This window comes from Crocodylus porosus, unplaced genomic scaffold, assembly GCF_001723895.1.
Source record: "Crocodylus porosus isolate Cpor-Errol unplaced genomic scaffold, CroPor_comp1, whole genome shotgun sequence".
Taxonomy (NCBI): domain Eukaryota; kingdom Metazoa; phylum Chordata; order Crocodylia; family Crocodylidae; genus Crocodylus; species Crocodylus porosus.
This window is the reverse complement of record NW_017728907.1, coordinates 36361640-36388048: the sequence shown is the minus strand read 5'-3', so window position 1 is coordinate 36388048 and position 26409 is coordinate 36361640. Positions and strand designations below refer to the sequence as shown.

The window sequence follows — 26409 nt, the reverse complement described above, 5'->3', positions numbered from 1 at the left end:
ACCATGCAATTAGCTCTTAAGGCAAGAGATCCACATCTCCAGGTGTTCCTTGGAGTGAGACCAGACCTGGGAAGCCCTGGGGAAGCCTCCCCTTGAGAACTAGAAGGAACATCCAGACTTGGTGGTTGAGTGAAGGGAAGATTGTTCCCAGAGTTAATAAGGAAAAGAGGGATTTTAGGGACCTCCAGGGGCTTGTAACCACCCTGGGGGTGAGGCCCTGTTACAGATAGACTAATAAAAAAATACATATTCACTCTACTATAATCTCCCATAAGTAAAACTGCCAGGAAAAGGAACAATTTAAATTCATTTTTCCTTCTCTCTCATTCATTGACCTGTGAGAGAATGACAAGAAATAGTACAGTTCTTTCCCATACTGAACCTCTCTCTATATAGTAGTTTTGCATGTCCTGTGAAGAAACAATGCAGACTGCATAATGGATATCTCCAAGTAAATATTTACGATCTCAGTTTCTTTAAACAAGCTATATTTCAAGTTTTTGTTATTGTCAAGGGAAAAGAAATCGATTAATTTGGATAATCCTGCCTTGACATTTTAAAAATATATATTACAAATAAAAATCTTTCCATACAGGAACACAAGCTGTCAATACTTGGGGAAAATAATGAGTAAAACAAGGAAACTAGAAATAGTATTGAGTGTGACTTTATTTTCAGAAAATCATAGGTAATCCAAACTGAAAAGTTTGTTGTACCTAGTTGTGTTCACCCTATACTCAGTTCACCAGCTGTCTGGATCAGACTGGTGCCTCAAAATTTTAATAGCACCTAGCAAAATGTAGAACCTTGACTGATTTGAGGCCCCTGTATGCTCCTGTAGTAATAATTACAATAAAGTATGAAATCGGTGAAATGTCTACCATTCTTCATTGTGACAGATTCCCTATTCCTAAGAGATTAAGTCTCTAACTCCCCTTGTTAAAAAGAAACATTTTCCAAATGCATATACATGCAACCCAGCCAAAAGCAACACCTCTAGGACAGACTACACTCACGTGTCTCAACTTCTAGTTAACTCTTGAACCTACTGTGCATTACTACATTTTTTTTATAATGTGGGTGTTAATAGTTATCTCAGTTTTGTATGTGTAACTATCTCTGAAAGAAGCCAAATATAAGCATAGAATACAAACATTAGTAACTAAATATTTGGAAAAAATAATAGCCTAACACTGTCACTGATTTTAGGTGTCAAATCTGTGGGCTGCTAAATATTCACGGAAACTGAACACCTGTAAATCTTTCCTTACTCGACCAAATGAATGGAATCATTGTCTGTATGAAAATCTCTACACGAATCTAAAAGGATGCACCCAAATATCCTACGACAAACATGCGAAGAGATGCATAATAAAACACAGTACATGACGACTTATTACACTGCAATTATCCTTAATTGTGGCTTGATTCCTACCTATAGAAAAGTAAATATCAGGATCTATAATAGCCCACGACGGGTATAATTTTTAAAAAGAGAAGTGAGGTCCAACCTCTGGACCTCTCCTTACAAGACATCCCTGCTGTGACATGAAGGAGAGAGCTCTAAAGAGTTCCCCAAGTGACAGGTTTCATGAATCTGCTTGGTTGGCCTTCTCAAAAAAAGAAAAAAAGCCAAACTCTCTTATAATTAAAGAGCAATGGGGGCAGAAAACAGAAACAGCACAAGGAAAAAAACCCCACAATTTTATTTATCTATCTTAAAATACCTAATGGACACAAATCACTCCAAAAACACACACCATTTTTAATGCTTTTCATTGTAAATTGCTTACATACTTAAAAAGAATTAGGGCAACAACTGGCATAGTTGCTCTTTTCTCAATAACTTTGACAGACAATAAATGCTCCCCCAGATGTCATCCTGGATCGCACGGTGCACATTCATCTTACATATTTGTCTCTGGGACAGGTGGCAATAAATTAGTTCCCTGCTTTAATTTTGATGGTCAGACAGGCAGACGGGCATTTATTTTACAGCAGATTCTTTTTTGTCAGCATTTCAGATTATTAGCTGTTTTGCAGTCTTACCAGAACTAAAGCACTAGTTCAAATTTCAAGAATATCAGCAGTTAGTTCATATAAAGGTCAGTTTCCTTAGTTTCATCATACTCCATTATATTGATCTATATTATGGCCACATCTTGTGGGACTGTGAGCTTACTTCTGCTTCACCATGAGATCTTTTGTAAGGTATACAGTGGGAAAATGTGACAAATCAGTATAGATCAGCTTGTGAAACCCTGTTAAGGTAAGTTATGCAGAAAATTGGACTGATGCAGCAGTTACAGCTAAAATCCACTAAAGCCCAAGGAAATGAATGACATTCCAACTGTACATGCATCCCTCCTAATTATAATTAATCCAGGGTGGGAGAACTTCAGTTATTACCTAATATATCAAGGCACTTTCTTCAAATTTTGGACTTTTTTCAGTATAAATGCTAATTTAACATTCTGGATAAAAAAGACCTTTAATGTTTAATATTTACGTATGAAACTTATATTTCAGATATTAAGTCAGTATTAATGCCTACTGAAAATAGGTTTTTCAGTATCCAACAAAGGGGTTCAGATATTCTCAATATCACAAAACATGTAATTTTTAGATTATCTGAAACAGCCTCTGCAATGACAGTTACAAATTCATCTTTATTTATTACTGTTGTGGTCCATACTCAGGAAGAAATCCTTGACCAGAGGAAGTTAACTGACTTTATTGGACCCAAGATTTCACTATGTCCATTTAATAGTGTGTTAGTTAATAAGTACTAGATTACAATACAGAGGTCTCTCAGGCATGCTTTACCCAAGCCAAAGAGACTGCAGTATTATAGCATCAGTCCCAATTTCAAACATTCTTTTCAACTGTTGAGTTTCTGTTCACCATCTCCCTCTTCTGGAAGTGTCCTTGATCCTAATCTGTTGGGTAGAGTGAATGCCTTTTTCAAAGCACCACTGCAGCCAAAACTTTCAAGTTTGGAGATAAGTGTACCTGCTAAAGGGAAGCAGACACAAGGACACCTTTAAGGGAAAGGAAATGAGGTATGACTCTAGTATGAAGTGGATTCCTGAGCTGGAGGGAAATGGTGAGAAGCAGTGCTGCTACATGCTACCCTAGCTTAATGTATCAAAAGTCCTAGTCAGACCCTAGCATGGCACATCTGTTGATATTTTTATGAGCACACAATATTTTTAGGGAAAATTAAACAAGCACAAAATGTATCAGTGAAGAGTGAGACTAGGAGCTGCCTTCATTTATTTCAAGAACTGCAAAATGAAAAAAAAAATAGCACTTGTATTTGTCATTTAATACAACAGGCACTGAAGACACTACAAGGTCACCTGACATGCAGGAGTGGTTAAATGTGGGCATGTAGTGGAGGAGTACAGAGGGCAGTAAGAAAACTTGAGGCACCTCCTGGCACAGAGCCAGCTGAAACACACCCTGTTCCCTTCCTGCACGAGACCTCATAACTGTTCCACATCAAAAGAAAAGTTCATCTGTACAGATCTCTGTTTATCCCCATCTCACACAGACCTGCTGCCATTTACAGAGAATTGCTGACAGCCACTGGGCCTATACTTGCACTGGAGCTGCATGACAGCCGTAAAAGCACAAATGACAATTAAAAGCAGCAAGCATCCTGAGCTTGACCTTGAATTAACAGAATTTCTCCCCCCCCCCCCAATCTCCAGGAGATCAAGATCATGCCTTTTAGTAGAGAAGATTAGAACCTCTATTATTCTGTCTGCAGTCACACCAACCATTGGACCTATTAGCAAGCATATGGGTAGGTGTGGGGCCCACTACACACATACACATTCACCAGGTAATTAGAAGTGTTTAAAGATATCAACAATGTATCTAGAGAAACCAGTACAACTGAACAAGGTGTGCAAAGCATGTTTTATCTTACTTGATAATGGCATTATGCTACACACTGAGTAAAACAGCCCCTTATGTGAAACACGCCACCTTAACATTCCTAGATTTGGACACATTGTATCAACCCTTTTATCATATCCTTTTGAAGCAGATGCTGGAGAAGTTATGCTTAAAGTAGAGGATTTACAAAATGAATCAACTAGAAAGAAAACTGATTAAACAAACACGCATGCACACATGCATGCACACAGATAATGTGAAAAGAAGATAATGGGAAATGAAGATAAAAATATAACGTGGAGGGATTGAAAGAAATGTAATGAAAGGAAAAAGTGCTCAATCCTCCTGCCACTGCAGTCAACAGGAGTTTTGACATTGACAGTGGGAGAAGAGTCCACATCCCAATTTGGAAAATTTAAAAGGACTAGAAGCATTTGGAGTTTATGCCTAAATTGAACTCTTCTCGCTGCTGAAAATTAGGTTATTCAGGAGCAAACAGTGTCTCTGGAATCAAAGAGGTGCCTTATACCAGCACAATAGAGTAGATATAGGGTGCAGGTTACTGTGCCTGTTCCCCTATACCCAGATCTCCCTGACAAGTTTGAAAATGAAGATGTTCGGAGGAGAACAGGCAACCCAGATACCATGGGTACAGCATTTTTGTTTAAATATTCTATGTGAAACATTGATCCCACACTATATTAATTCCTATGACATGTGAAAACAAATCTATTTAAAGTAAATTGATATTTTTGTTTTTGTAAGACGTTATATTTACTCACCAACAATCTTTCCTAGAAAAGCATTCTGACACTGTAATTCAGAAACTCTCATAAAAAGTCTTAATACATAAATGTACAATAAAATCCATTTAAAGATCTAGATTTAAACGCTATACCTGATCAAATACAATATATTGCAATGGACACAAATTCCGTATTAAAATGGGGTCTTCTACTATCAAATTACATTTTTAACTTTTTTCCAAATAAATTATAAAAACTTTTGCACCATGAAAGCTCTCAAGCAAAATTAATGGTTTTGTTTTGCAAATTAATTTAGATATTAAAAAATTATATTTTCAACCAAGATCTCAGTTACTCAGATTAAATATTAACCAAAAGCTGTCTTCTGCTTAAATAGAATTTAGCCTTTGAAGTGTTTTTATTAATCTCTTCTGATGTAGGTGCTTGAAATTCTATGGAAGTGCTGCTGCTACCAGTTCTGTGCATCACTTACTGTAATTTATTTTCAGAACATAATTCTATTTATAAATGAAAATCCTATTAAAAGAAGACAAGAAAAATTAGTCCTAGACTTTGCATTGGTAGAGTAGAAACAAAATGAGCGGCCTAACCTGAAGTGACATTTACAAATTACCTGTTAATTTAAACTGGGTTGAAGGATGACAGAGTTTAGTCAGACTGACAGGAAGTACCAAAGGAATGACAGTTGGGCCTGTAGTGGTCATAAAGCTCCTGTAGCAAGCACATTTATCTGTGTTCTCAGGGAAAAGCTTCCTGTGTAGTAAATAATATATTTGTAAAAATATTTACTTCTTGGCAGGCCAGTGAGCAAACATTTTATGAAGCTGAAAACTCCCCTCCCTCTTTTTTCATATAGGGGGGAAAAGATGCTTTAAAATGGCCTTCTATCTATAGTCACATGACTGGCTCATCTCCCCCTAAAGCTAAACCACATGATTTTCTTCTTAATGATACCAAGACAAGAAGTGACAAGGTTTGTATCCTTCAGTTGCTTCAGGATACCACTTGTGCCCTACGACCAGTTCCTTTGTCCAACAGACATTTTTTGAACAGACATGATTACATATCAAGGCCACGCCATGCCAAACATTTATATATATAATACTCCCCCCCCTCCATTGCTTTTAAATAGTTATGAGAAAAATCAAAACAAAGTGTAGATTGTCATCGTTTTATTTTTCTAAAATTTTTGTAAAAGTCAAAATATTGCTTGAAAGCAGATGCTAAGAATGTCTTCTGAATTTTAAGCTTTCTCTGAGAAAGGGAATTTTATATCCTACTTAAAACACTACTTAAACTATAAATGGGATATCTGTAAGTCTTAAAATAATCTAATAAGAATAACAACATCACTTTAAAAATCTGTCCATCTCATGGATTTATTCCTTATGAATGCTAATAGGAATGGTACACATGTAAAGAGTGAATTACACACAGCAATTTTGATAGCTTTTCCCACATTCAAGATGTTCTTAGCCTATTTTATCAAAAAATTGCTTTATTTTTTAACGTAAGTATATTATATATATGTACATAAATTACCATACAGAAAATTTACAATTTTAGATATTGGTTCATAAACAAATCATACTAAATGTGCTTATTGTATTTGCTAGAATTCACTGGCTTGATGCAGTCATGGACACCCCACGCGTGTCTAATCCACAGTTCTTCATAACTGTCTATGAGTCATATTGTAACAAGTGTACTACTCTGCATTATGCATACTCTACATCTTGAATAAATCTGCACTTACCTTGGGGTAAAAAGCCTATGCTGATATATTGCAGCTGGATATAATTAAGAACACATCTATCAGTTCTGTAAAGAAATGTATATAGTATTAATCTGTATGCTACTGGGAGCAATAGTGTACTAGTAGGTATAGAGCAAAAGTAGACTTGGAAAATGTTTTCATGTCCAGCATAAGGGCGTGAACATTCCTAGACCCCATCTCAACAAAATTCAGACACCACTTATATTTTAGTGTTCTGGCCAAAAGCATTGCCCTTCGAAGTTCTGTTTCCAAACACAGAAGCATTAAACACAATTGGCACTGTTATGCAAAGTTTATGTTTAGCCATACTGTGGGTGCCATCAGTAAGCAACAGGCATTTTAAACCTAGCTTATTTCAGATTTTTTCATCTCAGCAGAGGATATCTGATTTTGTCTATTTTAAATAATGACTTGAAGATGGTGTAATTTTACACCTAGAGTACAAAAGATTTTCCTTATTAAATAGCAGAGTATAAATTTTGGAAGAAGAAAAAGTCTTATCATGGAAGAATAGTAAAATAAGATCTACTGTATCATTATTTTTGAAATTAGATACTGCACCTTAGTCAAAAGATCCAAATATAGACCAGGCTCTGGTCTGTAATAAGTCTCTGATGAAAAATGATCATACGTTCTATTTATAGTGCCCAGGATGGCTCAATTAATACTTTGATTTTCTCTTAGAACATGGCTCAAGAGGCTACTGCAGCAGATGTAGTGAAGAGCTTGTGAAGCTGAATGTCCCATGAGAGGATGACTTAATAGAAAAGAGTAAACCCAAATAATAGCATCTGACTCATTACATTCAAATTTGCATATATATTTCCCCAACAAAAAGGAAAAGGGTCACCACAGACCATCTTGGGATCACCAAGTGAGCAATGTTCAAGAGAGGAGGGAAGAAGCTTTTTTCTTCAGTTTTATCCAACATCAATGAGAGAAAAGAGAATGCCCTCTCCAGAGTATATTCTTGTTCTCCATGGTCTTAAATATTCCTTTACTGTAAAACTCATATTAATGCCCTTATACAGCATATCAAGGGCATATGATAATGATAATGATCAATAGTATTTTAACACTGCACAAAGGCCATGATGTCAAGGCCATTTCTTCATTAGAAAACAGGACTATTGATTATTAACTAGAGACATTGCAGACTTTAAGAAATTAATAGGCAGACTACCCAACCAGCAATTACCTACAGAAGTCAGGTATCTGGGCCCAAATTAATTACTCAAACTTGGTAGTTGAGGTGCAACTGTTCACTGTTCAGCATTACAATTTTGCAATTACTGGATAACTTATTTGGTGCCACCTCAACAACTTACATGCCGGGTCGGGGAAAGGGAAGTCAAAAGGAGAAGACCTCTGAAAACCAAAATATTTCTTGGTTGTGGTCTGGACACTCATGTGGAATTCCAAAAAATCATCTTTAGTGAGGCAAATGACAGGGGATATAGTCTGTCCTAAGTAATGCTACATTTGTGATCCAGACACACATAGATTCATTTTGTGGAGTGATGCCCCTCACTGTTATTGCACAAAGAAAGAGGTCAGTTTGAACTCTTCTAACTAAACAACTATTCTTTTGTCTCAGCTCTGTATCACTAATACCTTGATGACCATTGGTTGAGAAATCGGATGGCATGGGGTTGTCTGTCTTGCATGGTCTTAGTTTATTATCCACTGCATGTTCTTTCAGTCTATAACACTTTTGTGTCCTTACCTTTCAAATAAGAAAAATGTGTGGTTCCCTTTGTTCCCAGTGAATCTTGCTGCCACAGGTTACAGCGGAAACCAAAGAAATTAGCGAACTCAGGGAAAGGAATAGATATTTGTATAGATTATGGAAACATCCTTGTCTTACTTTAGACAAAAAATAGAAGAGATGTAAATGTGCTTGCTTCAGAGTATAAAGCAAACTTGGTCTAACGGAGATTAGGAAAAGACTTTTCCTCTGAGCCTGGTTTTCCATAAAACACTATGAGATTTATTTCACAAGCCTCTAAAACATCTGGTAGTGACCAATGCCTAAGGCAGGTGTAGGTATACAATATATCGTTTGTGTTTGAGTGTTTCCACTTTCCTTTTATAGTTTTACTGCTTTTCTTAGGATGCCAACTATCACTGATATCATTATTAGCAAATTGTTCTGCTAAATAGTATGCCACTGATAGAAAACATCAGAATTGTGTACCCTTGACTCTGCTTTCCAGAGCTATAACCTTATTACTACTCTTGGCCAACTTACTCTATCATGATTTTTCCCCTTTTTTTTAAAGCTTAAGATTTATCTCTGTTCCAGACAGTAATCGATACCAGTGGGATAGGAAGATGAAACTTTAGTGAGATGTAGAACATAAAATAAAGCATGCAACAAATTGCAATGACAAGGTTTTGATGGTAGCTTTTGTTGTAGTGAAATTAAATCCTTGACCATACAATGCCAAGATAGCTACGCTAATATACAAGAGGCACTCTTGTTAAAGTGATAGAGGGAGGATGGTTGTTAGATCCAGGAAAGTTCACCAGTCGTGGCTGCACCCATTTCCTAATCCTGAGCTACCTGAAATATAATACAACATGAAAAAGTACCTAGGGAAGGTAAAGTAATTTGCATTTCTAATCATGATACATATCTAATTGCTGTTAAAATAAATGACAGTGGTACTAAGGGAACTGATAACCAAAATTCTCTGGGTGGGCTATGTTCCTACCAGATTGTAATAAGAGCCACTGCATATAAGGGTTGCCCAGTAGGCAGTGTGCTAAAGTGTAACTTCTGGAATGCGGGTAAAATTAGTTGCTGAGTTAGCGTCACATACCACATAGTGCCAGAGAGTTAGTAATTTGACAAAGATGTGCCATGTATGTAATTCAAATCCAAGCTGGATCATTAACAGGTAAATGCCATCAGATGACCTTCAGAAAATGATCTGGTGATCTCAGACTATTCCATATAGAAATCATAACTGCGACTGTTACTCTTCCTGGGAATCTCAGAAAGTTCACCGACTGAGGGGGCATGGTCACTAACCAGAAAATTTCAGCACTGTCAATCTAGGACTTTTTGAAAGCAGTAGTTCACTTTATTTATAGTACGGCTCCCCCTATCTATGCGCTATGAGATCCTGGATGATGAGCAAATTCATGTCACTGAAGAGAAGTTGTGATAGGCTCATTCCCTAGCTAATTATGTCAGGCTTTTTACATAGGTATATTAAGGGGAAGGGGGATTCTGTATGGTACAGGTGCTGAATGTAATAAAAAGAGATTATTTTTCATTTTAATAATATATTTTTGTTTATTTAGGGAAATAACTACATTTTCAAGCTTAAACTCTAAAAAAGCTTCTCACCAAAACAGTTTATTGCTCCTCCAGTGCTTGATTCAAAAGGGAGTCTTTCCATTGACTCCATAGGTCCTTTGGATGAAATTGGACAGTTCCAGGGGGAGGTGAGGTACAGTTTCCTGGCCCTTCCCCTTTCAATTATTTCTCAACTTCAGCCATCTGCAGGAGTCAAGGGCCTGATCCTAGTGGAACCAGGCTATCTGGACCCTTTTTCTGAGCTGAGAAGTTAGGAGGGCAGGCAGGGTACAGAGTAGGTGGGTGTACAGCATTGGGTGATGAGTGCTGTGCATGGCGGCAGCCCAAGCTAGGTAGAGGAGGTGTGTTTGGTGTCAGGGAACCAGAGCAAGGGGCCTTTGCAACTGCTTAGCATCACCAGGTGGGCTGGCTATAGGCTATAACCTGCGTTCCTTGAAGCAGTGGTAAATTTGGCTTGTACTCCTCATTCAGCATGTTCTGCAGTCTCTGCAACCACAGCAGCTGAGGACTCCCTCTCTCCTTCCCACCAACCACAGGCAGCCCAGGTAAGAGGATTGTGTTCTCTACCTTTTCCAGGACAGACCCTCTTGGCTTGCTTGCCTGAGGCTTCCTTCCGATTCTTGCCAGAGGCTTTTGCCAGTACCAAGACCCTCCACCCATGTGAGAGCAGTCTGTAGAGTCCAAACTTCAGGAGGCACCCACCTTTGCTCCAGGGAGGACTGTGCACAGGGATTGGACACCCAGGCAGCTGCTATGACTTCCTTGGGATACAATCAGGGAAACTTAAGTATAGTACATTCTTTGCAGTTAGAGAGGATCCCCTTGACATTGCTCTCTCTCTCTTAGGAAGACCACCAGGTGGCAGCCAGCCATGCTCGCTGAGTCGGCTGAGGACCTTGACATATTTTTTAAATTGTGACAGAGGTGAATTCTTTACAGTTAAACATTGGGTTGCCTTATTATTATATTATTTTATTTTATTATACTATAATGAGGATGATGTTATTTAGATATTTCCTGAAATGAAAGCTAATAATCTTTATTAAAATACCTATTAAATGTGCTGATTTTCATGCTGATGTTCTTCTGCTAAATTCAGTGTGAACTGCTAGACACTTACATTTTTAAGAATAGGTGCCTTATTCAAGTTTGTAAATAGGGACAACGGACCCTAATGTTAAGTAGTCAAATTTGAGTATCTTGGCTTATATGTGCTCCTGAAATGAGAAATCAATGTCTAGTACAAGGAATAGCAAATGTAGACTTGATCTTACTCTGGGCAGGGGCAATGTAGAACCATATCTTCTCCTGAACAACTGAAAAAGAGTGAGGGGAAAGATAAAAGAACAACGCTGTGTATATGTGTGTATATGTTCCTAAAACCAGGAAATACAGCCACATTATTTCTCCACACTAGGTTCCTTATATATCAGTGATTTTCAACCTTTTTTAATTTCCAGACCCCTAAAAAATTCCAAATGGAGGTGTGGACCTTTGGAAATTTCAAATGGACATGTGGACCCATTTGAATTGTAAGTGTGGATATTCACATTATTTTGATTGATCACAGTCATTGTTTGTGGACCCCTTAGACCAGGGCAGGCAATTATTTTGGACAGAGGGCCGCTTACTGAGTTTTAGCAAGCCATCAAGGGCCTGATGACAGACAGTCAGGGGCAGATAAATATTAATTTTATAAATTTTTTAGGGGTCCTGTGGGCTGGATGGAATAGCCTGGTGGGCTGCATCCAGCCCATGGGCCGCATTTTGCCCACCCCTGCCTTAGACACAGTCTGCAGATGCCCAGGGGTCTGCAGACCACCAACTAAAACTACTTTCATATAAGGACGATATTCCAGTGTAATGAGAGGAATTCTAGTGGAATATCATCCTTATATAACTGGACTGCTAGAACCTGATACCTTTACAGAAAAAGGTAAAGGCTTGGTACTTTAAATTTGCCTTAAGGCACTAGCAGCTGAGGATTCACCCAAAACAAGAGATTTATTTGTTTCTTTGGGGTCTTTCTAGCCAGAATTGCACCAGAGCATGATATATTTCAGTACTATTGACTAAAGGTTCCTTCAGGGTCATTGTCTCTTAGCACAAGATAAAGTATTTCTGAGAAAAATCAAACACTAAAAAAAGAGGAGATAAAGCCATTTGTGTCTTCCTCTCCTGAAATATCCAGGAAATGCTCTGGCTCATGTACTGTCCAACCCTTCTGCTCATTAGAGGCATAACTGGGCAGGTATGTGCAGTTGCATCTGTTTGCCCCCCACCCCTCCCCAGCACTCTGCATCTTTCCTGCTCTGGATCCAGCAGAGTAAAGGCCAGAGCAACTGAAAATGTTAAAATCAAAACTGAATGTTTCTCAAAGAGAAGCACAGCTACTAGCCTTGAAGTAGAAATTGATTCCAGAAAGGCCTCAGATCTGTTCTGCACAAGATCAAATCAGAGGATCGTAACGGTCTCTCCCCTTCCCCCCTCCACCCGCCTGACCTTAAAAATCTATGGACATGGGAACAGGTTGGGGAACTCCAGGCCTATGCAATTAACTATGCATCTCCCAAAGTTGGGAGGCAAAACACCCATGTTCTGTCTTGTTTGGAGAACTAGGGCACTGTAATACTGTCATCAGACAATTTGCACACTGATGTCCCAAGTTATTTGTAATCTATTTAGTGTTTCTTTTCAGGCTGTGAGTCATTGGTGTTTATGCTTAGAAGGCCCTTTAATCCATCTTGAAGTGAATCAGCCCAACTAGCTTGAGGCATCAATAGCTAGGTTCTTTGAAGCAAGAAGGTCTAAAAAAAAGCAATGGAGTTCTAACAACACTACGTTCTAACTCCACCATATTAGAGCCATCCAGGTGTCCTGTGACAGGAAAATGCTTGTTTTTCACTTGCTTTCCTTTGTCTTTTCCTCATTAATCATTTTTGGATGCTTCTATAATAGAAAACAGATACTGAGCAATGAGGGAGTGCTGTTACCACAGACCCCAATAGCTTTCATCCAGGAAATGAATAAAGCAAAGATCCATTACTGACCCCCAAGTGTACCTCCTTGGCTCACACTTGCAGGGAGCCAGTTAGGAAGGCCAAAGCAGAATGGAACTCAGGCTGGTGACAAACATTAAAGACAACAAAAAGTTCTTCTTCAGGTACACAGGGATCAAAAAGAAGGTGTAGGGTAACATAGGACCCCAAAGGACAGGTTAGGGTAATTGGTGACAGATAGGAGGGACAAAGCTGAACTCTTCAATGAGTTTTTTGGCTCTGTATTCCTGAGCATGGATCAAAACAAATCTCCCAATTGCATTATAGATAGGCACAGGAGGAACATCAGCCCACCAACAGTCAGCACTAACCTAGTAAAGAGACACTTGGAGGGGCTGAATGTGTTTAAGTCAGCAGGCCAGGATTATCTTCATCCAGGGGTGCTGAAGGAATTGGCCAGTGTCATAGCAGAGCCACTGGCATGACTGTTTGAGAACTCATGGTGCTCAGGTCAGGTCCCAGAGGACTGGAAAAGGGCCAATGCGGTCCCTATTTTCAGGAAGGGGAGGAAGGAGGATCCAGGTAATTACAGTCTTACCTCTATCCTCGGGAAAACCTTTGAAAAAATTATCAAGGATCACATTTTTGGGAGCCCAGAAGGAAAAATAAAGCCAAAGGGCAACTAGCATAGGTTCATAGCAGGTCGATCTTGCCTGACTAACCAAGTTTCTTTTTATGACCAGGTCACAAAATGCTTAGATGCAAGAGTCGAGGTAGATGTCATCCACTTGGATTTTAAGAAGGCTTTCGATACAGTATCTCATCCTATTCTTATAAACAAACTGACCTCATCAGTGACTTGGATGAGGCTGTGGAGAGCAGTGGTCCAAATTTGCAGATGACACTAAATTATGGGGTACAGTAAACACACTAATGGGAAGGGATTGAATCCAGGCAGACCTGGACAGGTTGGAAAAGTAGGCAGAAAAGAATAGGATGCAGTTCAACAAAGACAAGTGCAAAGTGCTGCATCTAGATAGAAGAAATCACCAAAACACCTACAGGTTAGGGGATGACCTTCTCAGCAGCACAGCAGCAGAAAGGGATCTCGGAGTTATAGTTGACTCCAAGATGAATAGGAGTCATCAATGTAATGAAGTAATCAGTAAAGCTAACCCCACTCTATCATGCATTAGCAGGTGCATCATGAACAAGTTCATGGAGGTGATACTTCCCTTCTATGCGGCACTGGTCAAGCCGCAGTTGGAGTACTGCATCCAGTTCTGAGCACTGCACTTCAAGAGGGATATGGATAACCTTGAGAGGGTCCTGAAAAGGGCCGCTCATATGGTTAGGGGCCTGCAGGTAAGACCCTATGAGGGGAGACTGAGGGACCTGGATCTCTTCAGGCTCTGCAAGAGAAGGCTGAGAGGGGATCTTGTGGGCATTTACAAATTCATTGGGGGGGTAGCAGGTACAGCAAGAAACAGGAGATGCTCTGTTTATGGGCACAAACTGACAGAGAGCAGATTTAGGTTGGACATCAGGAAGAACTTCTTTACAATAAGGGTTGCCAGAATCTGGAATGGGTTTCCAAGGAAGCTGGTGCTCTCGCCTACCTTGAGGATCTTTAAGATGAGACTGGACAAGCACCTGGCTGAAGTCATATGACTCCAGCACTCTTTTCTGCCCAGGGCAGGAGTTTGGACTCAATCATCTATTGAGGTCCCTTCTGACCCTACCAACTATGGAAGCATGACCCTTTTTTTTTTCTGTTCTAATTTCTTTTTTGACCAGTGAGAGTTTAAGATGAAAGCTCTGGCATCTCCTATGAACCCCAGGAAGTCCAAGCTGAGATTATTGGTTAATATATGCTCTTCTGTATTTGCTAGTAACCCTAGAATTCTTACCAGATGAAATCTTGGCCCCAATATGCAGCCTAAGCAGATATTTTGGCTTTGTTCTGATTAAGATACCATCTAAGTAAATATGCATTTTTAGTGCCATTGGGCCTTGAGGGATGAACAACTAGTCTTATAACCACAGTAAAAATCTTTAGGAAGATGTACTGGCTAACTGTCATTTACCAGCTACTGGATCAGTGCCCCTTTCTAGGAGCTGAAGTATTTCCTGTAGTTTGGATTAAAATGCTGTGGAAGCCTTAGCTAATATTTCATGTGTATTTAGAAGATGTCAGAAAAGGCTCTCTTTAAAATAAAGGATGTTGATGCACAAGATATTTTATAGGATCAACTGCATAGCTGGGATAGAATTAGACATGCTTTTCTGTGGAAGACATTCTTCTTCAAGGATTCTCCTAAAGGCACTGGAAGATGAATACCTTGCATTTGAAAGCTCATCTAACTCTATCCCAGCTAGGCAGTCTGTCCAATAAAAGATAAAATCCAAAGAAATCTTTTCCTCTCACATAATTCCTGGAACATCACAGCTACATCACTACTATTTCAGGCAACCATAAGAGATTTATGAACTTTGGTTTAAAGTGATGGTATCACCTAGTAAAACTAGGGGACACAAATAGGAAATCTTCCAAGACTTTCTCACAGGGTAAAAACAGGTGTTGGATTTCTCCTAGGATAAACTCTTTTTCCTGAGGATTCTACAGGTGTACAAGCCAATTGTTCCCCTTTAAGTACCTGTGAATTATCCAAGCTAACACTTTTCCCAGAACAATCAATTAACAATTGAGTTAATTGCCATTTATTTCAGGGACAAACTACGTATGAAAAGGGCTATGTCACTCCCAGGTTTTGACTGGAATCAATCAGAAGCATCTCAAGTGGGATGTTTTTACCCTGACTGGCATCACCTCTAAAGGACAAGACCCTACATCAGGATTCCCAAACAGTGTGCCACAACAAACTAGAGTGCCACGGCAGCAACAGAAGTGTGCTGTGAAAAATGGCCTGGATCAGCCCCATATGGCTGCAAGGAGCCCCTACCTGGTAGATTCTGTGCAGCTGGATGGGGCCCCTGCCAGGCACGTTCCATGTGGAGGGATCGAGTCCTGGTTGGGCAAGTGTAACATGCAGGATCAGGCCCCAACTGGGCCAGCTCCACACTCTGTGATTGGGCCCATAAGTGAAGTGCGCCACCAATTTTAATCTAGAAAAAAGTGTGCCCCAGATATCAACAGTTTGGGGAACACTGTCCTACACTTTCTTATGTCCTCAAGATAAATTTCCTTTTTTCATAAGTTGTTTCACATGTGGAATGTTTGCACTGCCTTTTGTCCCTTTATCACCCCACCGAGCACATTTTAATAAACTGAAATAAGTAATGATGGATGAATGACGCACCTAAAACCTTTACTTCTAGACTATCTATTCACATGCTTCTTGAAATAAAAACAGACAGAAAGTAATTAAACTGAGGACTAAACAACAGAGAGATCATTTTGTGGGGAGGGATTCTAAACAACTTCTCTTTATAAAACATGGACAGCATATTCCTATGACGCTTGGTTGATATTCAGAATGACTTTTTATTGAGTAGCAAAATTATTAGATGAGTAGAATCCTGTATACATAATAAGAGCACAATTTAAAACTGTCCCTGGGCTAATTTATGAAGTACTAAATCATTGGAAACATCTCTCCCTTTCTTAAAGAGGCACAAGGTTGTTTTTTCAGCTGGTTTTGTCTATTTTCATGCCTTACACATTGATCATTGCCTGGTACCAGTTAGCTAAATGCATAGGGGAAAATAACTAACTATCTGAGGGATGAAATGAAATTACACACACACACACACACACACACACACACACTTCCTTAGCATGCTTCATATTTTTTTTCTAAATAAATATTCTGAGAATTCCCTTTAACTAGTGCATAAGTCAATACTGAATAGAGTTCACAGAAACTAAGCAACTTGTACAAGAATATAATTAATGCAAAGCAGCTTTGTAAATAAATGTTTGTGACTGCTCTAGGTCATGGCTTGTAAATCAACCAGTAAAATGTTATTTTAAATATTTTACATATCCTCTGTGGGAGGTACAGAAAATGCAGAACATTTCCAATGCAATACTAAAATATGGCCATTCTGAGACTGCCATTTTTATTTATATGATTCTGTTTGTGAAAATATTACTGCTACTAAGTTCAAATAGGCAGATCACAAAGCACATTACAAAAGAGGCAAACGTAACTAACCCTGCCTTCTGTCTGACTTCAGACTAGCATGGTTAAGTACCTCTCTAGCCCCATTTTATTGATGGGACCTGAGGCACAGATGTGAAATGACACCCCATTGGGTGAAATGACACCCAATAACAGGACTATGCATAAAACCAATGTCCCCTGAGTCCATTTGGCATGCTGTCTCCAAGATTACCGTGTCTTCCATTGGGTTGGTCATCAGGATATTGCCTTATTCTAATAGGCTCTGATTTATGTATAGAAAAATGTTTTAAAGTTATAATTTAGTCCCAGAAATTTTCTCTGCGCCCATGGCAACCCTTTTCAGTTTCAGATTTCTCTAAAGGAAAATAATCTGAATCTGATGGACTAGTCTGGCAATAGCATTGTCAGACATAAGAGCAGGGGTTGGCAATGTTTTTGGACAGAGTACCAAAAACACCCACAACTTGTAAGATGTTAGTATGCCAGCAGGGAATGGTGGGGGAGCCACAAAGGGCTTGATACATGTTGTGGCAGCACAGCCCTAGCTCCTTCCCTGCCATCCGCCCTGAGGTGTGCACACCAAGCAAAATGCTTTTGCATGCCATGCTCTGGCACTCATGCTGGGAGTGGCCTACCCTTGTATTAGAGAGTTCTTTAGTTTTTTAGTTTATGTCATTCAAAAGAAGCCAGACAAAAGATGTACCACCTTGCTAGGACCAACCAGGTGGGTTGGCTTGGTTAGTAAGACAAACACAGAGAAGTAGAAACACTTAAAATGTATCCTGGAACAGGAAAAAATCAAGGGCTTGTTGCTTGCTGATGGACAGCATAACATCCAGCTTTCCTGGAAGCTGTTGCTGGCATGTTAGTATTTGGATTGGGCAGGAGGAAAGATCTTCTGTTGCCATGCTTTTGTTATGTCCACTTTTGATGTACAGGGCAATTTCCAGCATTGTTGTGTGCCTACATCCTGGGACTTTTTGTAAATCAATCATTTCTAAAAAACTAAAAATAAACAAACACATTATAGTTATAGCTTGTAACTGTGCTTGGTGCTTTAATTTTTTTATATTATACTATAGAATGAAAATGCAGACCTGATGGTGCCCAATAGACCTGCCTTATTAATCAGTACAAATAGCTTAAGATTTCCCTCCCTTTTATATTTACCAGGATTTCAGCAGCCCTGCTCCTTAGCAAAGATTTTGTTAATATGCTCTTGTCCTTCATAAGGGCATACTGTCTTTCCCTGTCCATGCATCTTTGACAAGTGCTAAAACCCCAAAAGCAGCATGGTTTAAGATGGGGGGGGTGGTATAATTAGTTCAGTGCAGTTCTTATTTGCCTGTCACCTCCTAGAACTGGAAGGGATGGGGTGGGGGGGTGTATTTTATTCTTAAATTAGTGTTGACAATTACCAGGATAACTTGAGGTCCTTCAGATATGCTGTCAATAGGTAGTTGCCTGGCTATATGAAATTTTTCATATCTGTCAGCTAAAGTAGAGATCTGAATGCAAAATAAAGCTCTCAGAGATACCACTTGGATATTTAACACTCCCTGGAGGACATAAAGCAATGAAATATAAATACCGTATTGTCATTTGACACAGATAGTCTTGCTCCAATATTGTGTGTTATTTAAAAGAGAGTGTATCCATTTTCCTTAGACCAATGCATCAGGCCTAACTAGATGGGGCCTCTTGGTACAGTTCTTTCCTCTGCAATGCTATGGCACATGCACACTACACTCCTGGGGTAATAAGCCTGTTGCACTGTGTCTTGCACTCACTGCAAGCATTGTTGCAACAATGCATTGTAACATCTCCCCACAAATTCCTTGCATAAAACTCTTCCCCTTTAGAGCAGATGAATTATAGTGCTAGCAGCCAGAGGTAGTATCTCAGGTATTTGCTACACTCATACACACAGTTAATGTGGCAATATACTTGGACTGGGTGAGTACTTAGGGTCAGAAGGGGAATTTAGGATCTATGGGTATATTTGGTTTGGCCACGGACCAGGCAGTTAGAAAAGGTCCCAAAGCACAAACACCCCTCTATTTAAGTGAAAGTGAGGGTTTTATTTCACAGATTGGAGCAGTGGCTGGCAGGAAGAGAAATGTTCTCTCAGTCTTATGTTGGGAGAATTTGTTTTACCTTTATAGAACCTAAGTACTTCCAAACAGGAAAAACAATCTTATGACTATTCCCCCACGCTGCCCTGGGCTTATGTTAGCCCCCATTTAAATCCCCTACTTTAAGAGCATAATTATGCATCTGACCATTCTAACCTTACTCATAGGAACAAATTTAATTCAAAATAAGCTACATAACACTGATAAAATTTCTGTCAACACAACAGAAAAATGGGAACATTATTAAAGTTTGTACATATAAAAGTTTTCTAGCCCTGAACAAGCATGGGACAACTGTTATAAGCATCGGTAATATCCTCATGAATACCTGTGCTAAGTGGCATTAACGTAAAACACCAAATGGAATTTGGCATGATAAGAGATTTAAAATTTAGACATGCACTTGCCACATCTAAAAGTATGCTGCAGAGAATGTATTTTTAAACCATATTTTTTAAAAACAGCCAATTCAATGCCTTATATTTTGAGTTTTAATTCCAATCAAGCTAATTTCAAGTCATCACAAACACATACCTGCCAGTAATGACGGTTGTTTAATTAGGTCCAGATAAAATAGCTCCAATTCTGTTTCTGATCCACCTGTCAAAGCAAATCAGTCTTTTACATGACTTTAAAAAAAACAAATTAGACTAGCTGATGACTTTTTGAATATTCAAGCAGACACACTAAAGATAAATCCCAACAGAACTTGTGAGTGAACAAAAGCCTGGAACGTGACCTCAAAGATGAAGAGATCTCGTTCTGCCAGAAGCAGATTTCCAAGCTTGGGGCTTCAGGATTATCAAGTCAAGGACAGGGCGCTAAAAAGAAGCAACTGAAAGGATAGCAGTATCTTCTACAGCTCAGGGCAAGGTAACAGCTCAGTGCTATGTAAAATTAAATACAAATAGCAGTGTTAAGGATCTAACTTAAAGCCCCACAGCCAGGTATTCAGAACATGCTACCCCTGGCTACATATGGAGGAAATCATAAACCGCTCGCATTGGTTACAATACAAGCAAACCAACATGAATATAACAGGGCTGATAACAACTGGAAGTTACACATTTCATACCTTTCCCTGACACATGAAATGGGTTGGTAATCGAAGTTCTGTTAGAAGGGAGCAGGTAACCACATCGAAGGATATCTCTTTTGGCACTTTGAAAGATAGTTAATCAAAACAAATCAGCATACAATTCCCACAGAATTAGCCATCAGTGATCTGACCCGGTTTTCAGTCCTGAGGACACTGAATTGATTTCAACAGGTGCAGGCTCCAATCACACAACCAAATGAGCAACATTTTGAAAATCTCCTTCAGAAATAACTTGAACAGAGCAAAAAATGTAAAAGAAAAATTCAAAATGTAATACAAAGAAGAGACCCTGGCAGCCAAAAGCCTGTAACTCACTGAAGTTTCAGATCATACTATGCTCTTCTGAAGCAAGGATTCACCAATACTTCAGGGGGTAAGCAGATCTCTCGCTTGTCTGACATCTGCATCTATTCCACTGGGATGAGAGTGCTCTGTTTACACTTGTGCTTTGGCTCTTTATCAGAGAAGTTCTATTCAGGTTGGTTATTAGAGCACTAACTTCCCTTCAGTCAATTACATATATTATATTGGCAACTTTTGTGCCTTTTAGAAGGTGGATTCATTCATTTTGATTGATTTTCAATGCCTGAGTAAAGTGGTTTGTTCTTCTCTTTTGACTGGTATTTTAAGCATCCTCCTCATTTCCTTTTTAATTTGTTTAGATTGGTTCCAACTAAGCACTTTTTGATTTCCCTTTCTCAGCTTGGAGACCAATAGCTCAGGAGGCTAAATTATCTTCTCACCCTTTATAAGTGGCAGCTCCAGAACAGGGTGCAATAGCAACCGGAACAGCTCTCACTGTTACTGCCTTTTCCAGTGATAACCTCTAGGATTACTTCCTTCTAGAGATGAAGTCAATGGGAGTTCTGCCATTTCACCCTAATCTCTTGTGTCACTCAGCAAAATAAGTAGGTACCAAATACAGAAATGTTTAAGTTACAGCATGATCTTAAATAAGACCAGTCCAAGTGTAATTAATTAGCGCCCTAGGCGAACTGTGTACCTCGGCACCCCCACCACTTCCAATATAGAGGGAAATTAGGATAACATTGCCAGTGGTATGCTTCTGTCATATGTCCACTTGAGAGTTGAAAAGGTAGGAGTCATGATTCTAGTGATCTTTCCTGTGACATCTTTTCAGAGGTCTTTCTCCCCGTACTGAACCAAAGGTCTTAGATCAAGGTGGAGCCATAGCTGGCCAGGGCTGTTATTTAGAATGATGTTCTTGTTATTTTGTTCTGCATATAATTTTGGCATCCCCCCAAATTTTGGCACCCTAGGTGACCACATAGTTTGCCTAATGTTTGGACTGGCCCTCGTCTTAAGTAGGGACTACATTCTCTGCCCTGCCATGGGAAGCCTGTGCATTCACAAGTGATAAGGTGTTATATGTGTGCTAGTTTCTGAGTCCTATACTGTGCTGTGAAGAAGAAAGGGTGTAAGACTATCCTGATTACCCTTACCAAACAGTTCTACAGTTCTCTTTATTAAGAATGTGTTGTGTCCCACTCTGAGAAACTTTGCTTTCCATACCAGTAGGTGCATTATACCTGTGCTGTAAAAACTGAGATGGTCTTTTATGTAATTAGGTTTCAGATGAGGAATATCTAAAGATGGAACTGGAAACCAGGGAACAGAATACTGATATGATAATGTTCACACCTCTTGTTGCCAGGTGATAGGCTACAGCTACTGAAGTTGTTCATGCCTGAAGTTAGAGAAGCACAGAATGATGGGGTCCTGCCTTTTTCTTTTTGTACATCAGGCACAACTCTTGGCCAACTGGAGACTGAAAAAGGAGTTTCTGGCTGCTGTTTTAGCCAGATTTCCAAGTGTAATGCAGACTCAGTATGACACTTACATGGAATCATCTTGGCACATTAATCTATTGTGGGTGACTGCAGTATGTAAAAGATTTTTAAACTCCCCCTGGCAGTGATGCTGATGCACCCTTCTGCATCAGCATCACCGCCAATTTGCCTGGGTCAATTTGGAGCTAGATGTTTCAGGCATTTTCTGTACTTCTACACCACAGTAGCTGGGTGATGGTATTGCTTTAAAAGAGAAGGCTAGACAGCCATACATACGTGCTATGACCAGAGCTGTACCTAGGGATGTGTGGGGACTGGGGCATACCAGCCTGTACGGGGCCCAGTGGGGGGAGGGGTAGCAAGCGGCATAGATGGAGGAAGAAAAAAAAATGGGGGGGCGAACGTGCATACGCATATGTGCCCCCACCATGGAAAGTGGGAGGAGGAGAAAAGGCCATAGTGGGGTGCAGCATTACCCAGTGCCGTGCTGTGCCGGCCCTGGCTGCCTCCCGGCCATGGACACACCAGTCCCAGCCCTGGCCCTAGCTGGCTCCTGGCCCTGGCTGCCTCCCTGCTCCAGCCCCAGCTGTGTGCCGCCCAGGGTGGGCTGAAAGCCAGGGGCCAGGACAGGGCCAGCCTCTACTGCACTGCCAAGCCGGAGGGCTCCACGCCACCACACCTCCCTGATGCCATTCCTTCAAAAGCAGCGGGCACCGTCATGTGTGTTCTGCCGCTGGGAGGGCCAGGAATTGAGACACGTGGCACCATGCCACACTGCTTTCAAAGGAGCGGCAGTGAGGTGCGGAGCAGAGAGCAGCTTGCAGCTGCGGCCTGCTCGCCCATGCAAAGTTTGGGGTGCCACGTCCCTCCTCCCACTTGGCTGCCTGGTGCCGCGCCTCTGGAGGGGCCACTTGGCTCTGATTGTCCCAAAACCCGGCCCGGCTGGGGCCCCCGCCAAGGAGAATTGGGCCTCGGCTGGACCTGTTGTGGGACAATTGTAGCCCAGGGGCTTGTCATGGGAGAGCTGGGAGGGGAGTGGAACTCCCCTTCCCACCCCCTTGGCTCCCCGCAGCACACGCAACAGCGGGAGCTGCCCACCCACACCTCCGGATGAGCTGCTGGGCTCTGACTGTCCTCATGTTCACAGTCATAGTGAATGGGGCCCTGGCTGGGCTGGGTCTTGGGACAATCCCTATAGTGTAGCAGGGAGGGGCCGGGGCAGGAGTGAATGATTTGCCCTTCATCTTCCCCACTCTCTCCTGCACTATGGAGGTCTTGACCTATCCCCCTTCCTCCCAGAAGCCCAGGGTGATAAAGAAGATTAAAAAAAACTTACCTGCCTGTGGCTGGGCCAGCTGTGGTGCTGGCTGAGAGTGCAAGGTAGCTGAGTGTGTCTGCCCCTCCCCACCACTGCAACAGCCCACATGAGGCCTAGGACTATGTCTGCTGCTGCCCTCCATTTGGGGGCACTGAGCCCTGTTAGCCTCCCCTTTCTGCTGCTGGCTGTAGCCAACAGTGCTCAGTGGCGGCGGGTGGTGGCTGCAGCGGGGCCTGTATGGCACTGTCCACAGGGCCCCACAAAGCATGGAGCTCGGGGCAGTCACCCTGATTCACCCCCACTAGGGATGGCCCTGGCTATGACCATACAACTGACTTTTAATACATCAAAAAACTATACTAACATAACATAGGTATTGACAGAAGGAAAATCATCCTACTTATTGGACTTCATTTCCCCTGAAGTTGACTCACTGAAACCTGGTGGGATTCAACCCATGACTGGGTAGTAAACATCAAGGGCTACAGACTTTTTAGGTGGGATAGAACAGGGAGGAAAGGTGGGGTGAGGCACTCTACATCAAAGAGCAATACACATCCTCAACGAACAGCGCGGGATCAGAGGAGGGGCAGACTGAAGTGCTCTGGGTTAGAATACAAGGGGGTCGGGAGGAAAGGGATTTAACGGTAGGTGTCTACTATCGACCACCCAACCAGGGGGAAGAGATGGACCAGGAATTCTCAGGTTAGCTTGCGGAGGCAGTTAGGTCAAGGGACGTGGTCATCAAGGGTGACCTAAACTACCCGGACATCTGCTGGGAGGTGCAGTCTGACTGCTCACGTAGGTTCCTAGCCAAGATCCAGGACCTCCACCTAACCCAGGAGGTGCACAGTCCCACCAGGGGAAATGCCTTGCTGGACCTAGTTCTGGCCACAGGCGATGGCTTGGTGACGGAACTGCGGGTTCTCGACCACCTGGGCAATAGCGATCATCACCTACTGGAATTCACCATCCAGCACAGGGTGTCAAAGGCCTGCAGTAAGGCAGCAGCCTTTGATTTTAGGAGGGCCAACTTCAATGAGTTAAGGAGATTAGTCGGGGAGGCACTGAGGTCCTGGAGGGTAGGGGAGTTGGGAGTCCAAGACGAGTGGTCATTTCTTAAGGAGACTATCCTCTGAGCCCAAAGGGTGACAGTCCCAACATGAGTCAAAGAGGGCAAGAGTGCTCAAAAGCCCCCATGGCTCACCAAAGGCATTCAGGAATGTCTGAAAGCTAAAAAGGAGGCATACACCCAATGGAAGGGAGGGCCCATCACCAAGGAGGATTATATTTCTCAAGACTGTACAGGGGGCTGTAAGGAAGGCTAAGGTGGAGACAGAAGTAGGACTAACAACCTGGATCAAGGAGAACAAGAAGTCCTTTTTTAAATACATAGGGAGTAAAAAGAAAGCACTGGGTAACCGTGCTGGACACACTTGGCAATAAATAGTGGTTGAACCAGACAATAAAGCTGACCTCTTTAACAAAATCTTTGCCTCCATTTTTCTGAGCAGGGACCAGGACATCCCCAACACCGGAATTCTGGACAGACTCAACAGAGGCATAGCCAGGCCTAGGGTCAGAGAGGACCTAGTTAGGGAACTTCTGGTGGGGCTGGACGTGTTCAAATCAGCAGGTCCAGATGATCTCCATCCCAGGGTCCTGAGGGAATTGGCAGAAGTCATTGCAGGACCCTTGGCACAGCTTTATGAGCATTCATGGTGCTCTGGCCAGGTGCCAGAGGACATGAAAAGGGCCAATGTGGTCCCTGTTTTCAAAAAGGAGAGGAAGGAGGACCCAGGAAACTATAGGCCTGTTAGTCTTACTGTATTTCTGGGGAAGCTCTTTGAGAAAATTATCCAGGAGCACATCTGCGAGGGACCAGCGGGGGAGATTATGCATAGCGGTAACCAACATGGGTGCATTAGGGGCAGGTCCTGTCAGACCAACCTGGTGGCCTTCTATGACCAGGTCACAAAATCCTTGGATGCAGGTGTCACAGTGGACATAGTCTTTCTGGACTTTAGGAAGGCCTTCAACATACTCTCACCCCATTCTCATAAAAAAATTAGGCAACTGTGGCGTCGATGCCTACACAGTCAGATGGGTTGCAAATTGGCTGGAGGGCTGCACCCAGAGAGTGGTGGTGGATGGGTCATTTTTGACCCAGAGAGACGTTGGCAGCAGGGTCTCCCAGGGTTTGGTCCTTGAGCCCGCACTGTTTAACATCTTCATCAGTGACTTGGATGAGGGGGTGAAAAGCACCTTGTTCAAATTTGTGGATGACACTAAGATATGGGGAGAGGTGGGCACGCTAGAAGGGAGGAACAGGCTACAACTAGGTATGGACAGGTTACAGGGGTGGGTGGATGAGAATAGGATGGGATTCAGTACTGAAAAGTGCAAGCTACTGCAACTAGGGAGAAAGAACCAGCATCATACCTACAGGCTGGGGAACTCCCTTCTCCTCAGCACAGAGGCAGAAAGGGATCTTGAATTCATTATTGATTCCAAGATGAACATGGGCCGCCAATGTGAGGATGCAGTCAGTAAGGCTAACCTCACCTTGTCCTGCATCCAGAGATGCAGCACAAGCAGGTCAAAGGAGGTGATCCTCCCCCTCTATGCGACATTGGTCAGGTCGCAGCTAGAGTACTGCATCCAGTTCTGGCCACCGCACTTCAAGAGGGATGTGGATAGCATTGAGAGAGTCCAAAGGAGGGCCACTCACATGGTCAGGGGGCTGCAGGGCAGGCCCTACAAGGAGAGGCTATGGGCCCTGAACCTGTTCAGCCTCCACAAGACAAGGCTGAGAGGGATCTGGTGGCCATCTATAAACTTACCAGGGGAGACCAGCGGGGAACGGGAGAGTTCCCCCGAGAACTACCAGGAGTAACTAGGAATAAAGGCCACAAGTTAACTGAGAGTAGGTTCAGGCTAGACATCAGGAGGCAGTACTTCACAGTCAGCACAGCTAGGATCTGGAACCAGCTCCTAAGGGAAGTGGTTTCATAGTTTCTAGGGTCGGAAGAGACCTGAGTAGATCATCTAGTCTGACCCCCTGCCATGGCAGGAAAGATTACTGGGGTCAAACGACCCCAGCAAGATGTTCATCTAACCT

At 41.7% G+C, this 26409-nt stretch overlaps 1 long non-coding RNA gene across 1 annotated transcript in view; it reads right to left on the bottom strand.

Annotated features, from left to right (window-relative positions):
• Positions 1 to 2638: 2638 nt before the first annotated feature.
• Positions 2639 to 26409, bottom strand: part of LOC109307316 — a 26734-nt gene continuing 2963 nt past the window's right edge. Inside the window, exons 2-3 of the long non-coding RNA XR_002100230.1 lie at positions 19595 to 19660; positions 2639 to 3287 (exon numbers count right to left, since the gene is read on the bottom strand). This is a non-coding gene — a long non-coding RNA (uncharacterized LOC109307316). The remainder of the gene's footprint in view (positions 3288 to 19594; positions 19661 to 26409) is intronic.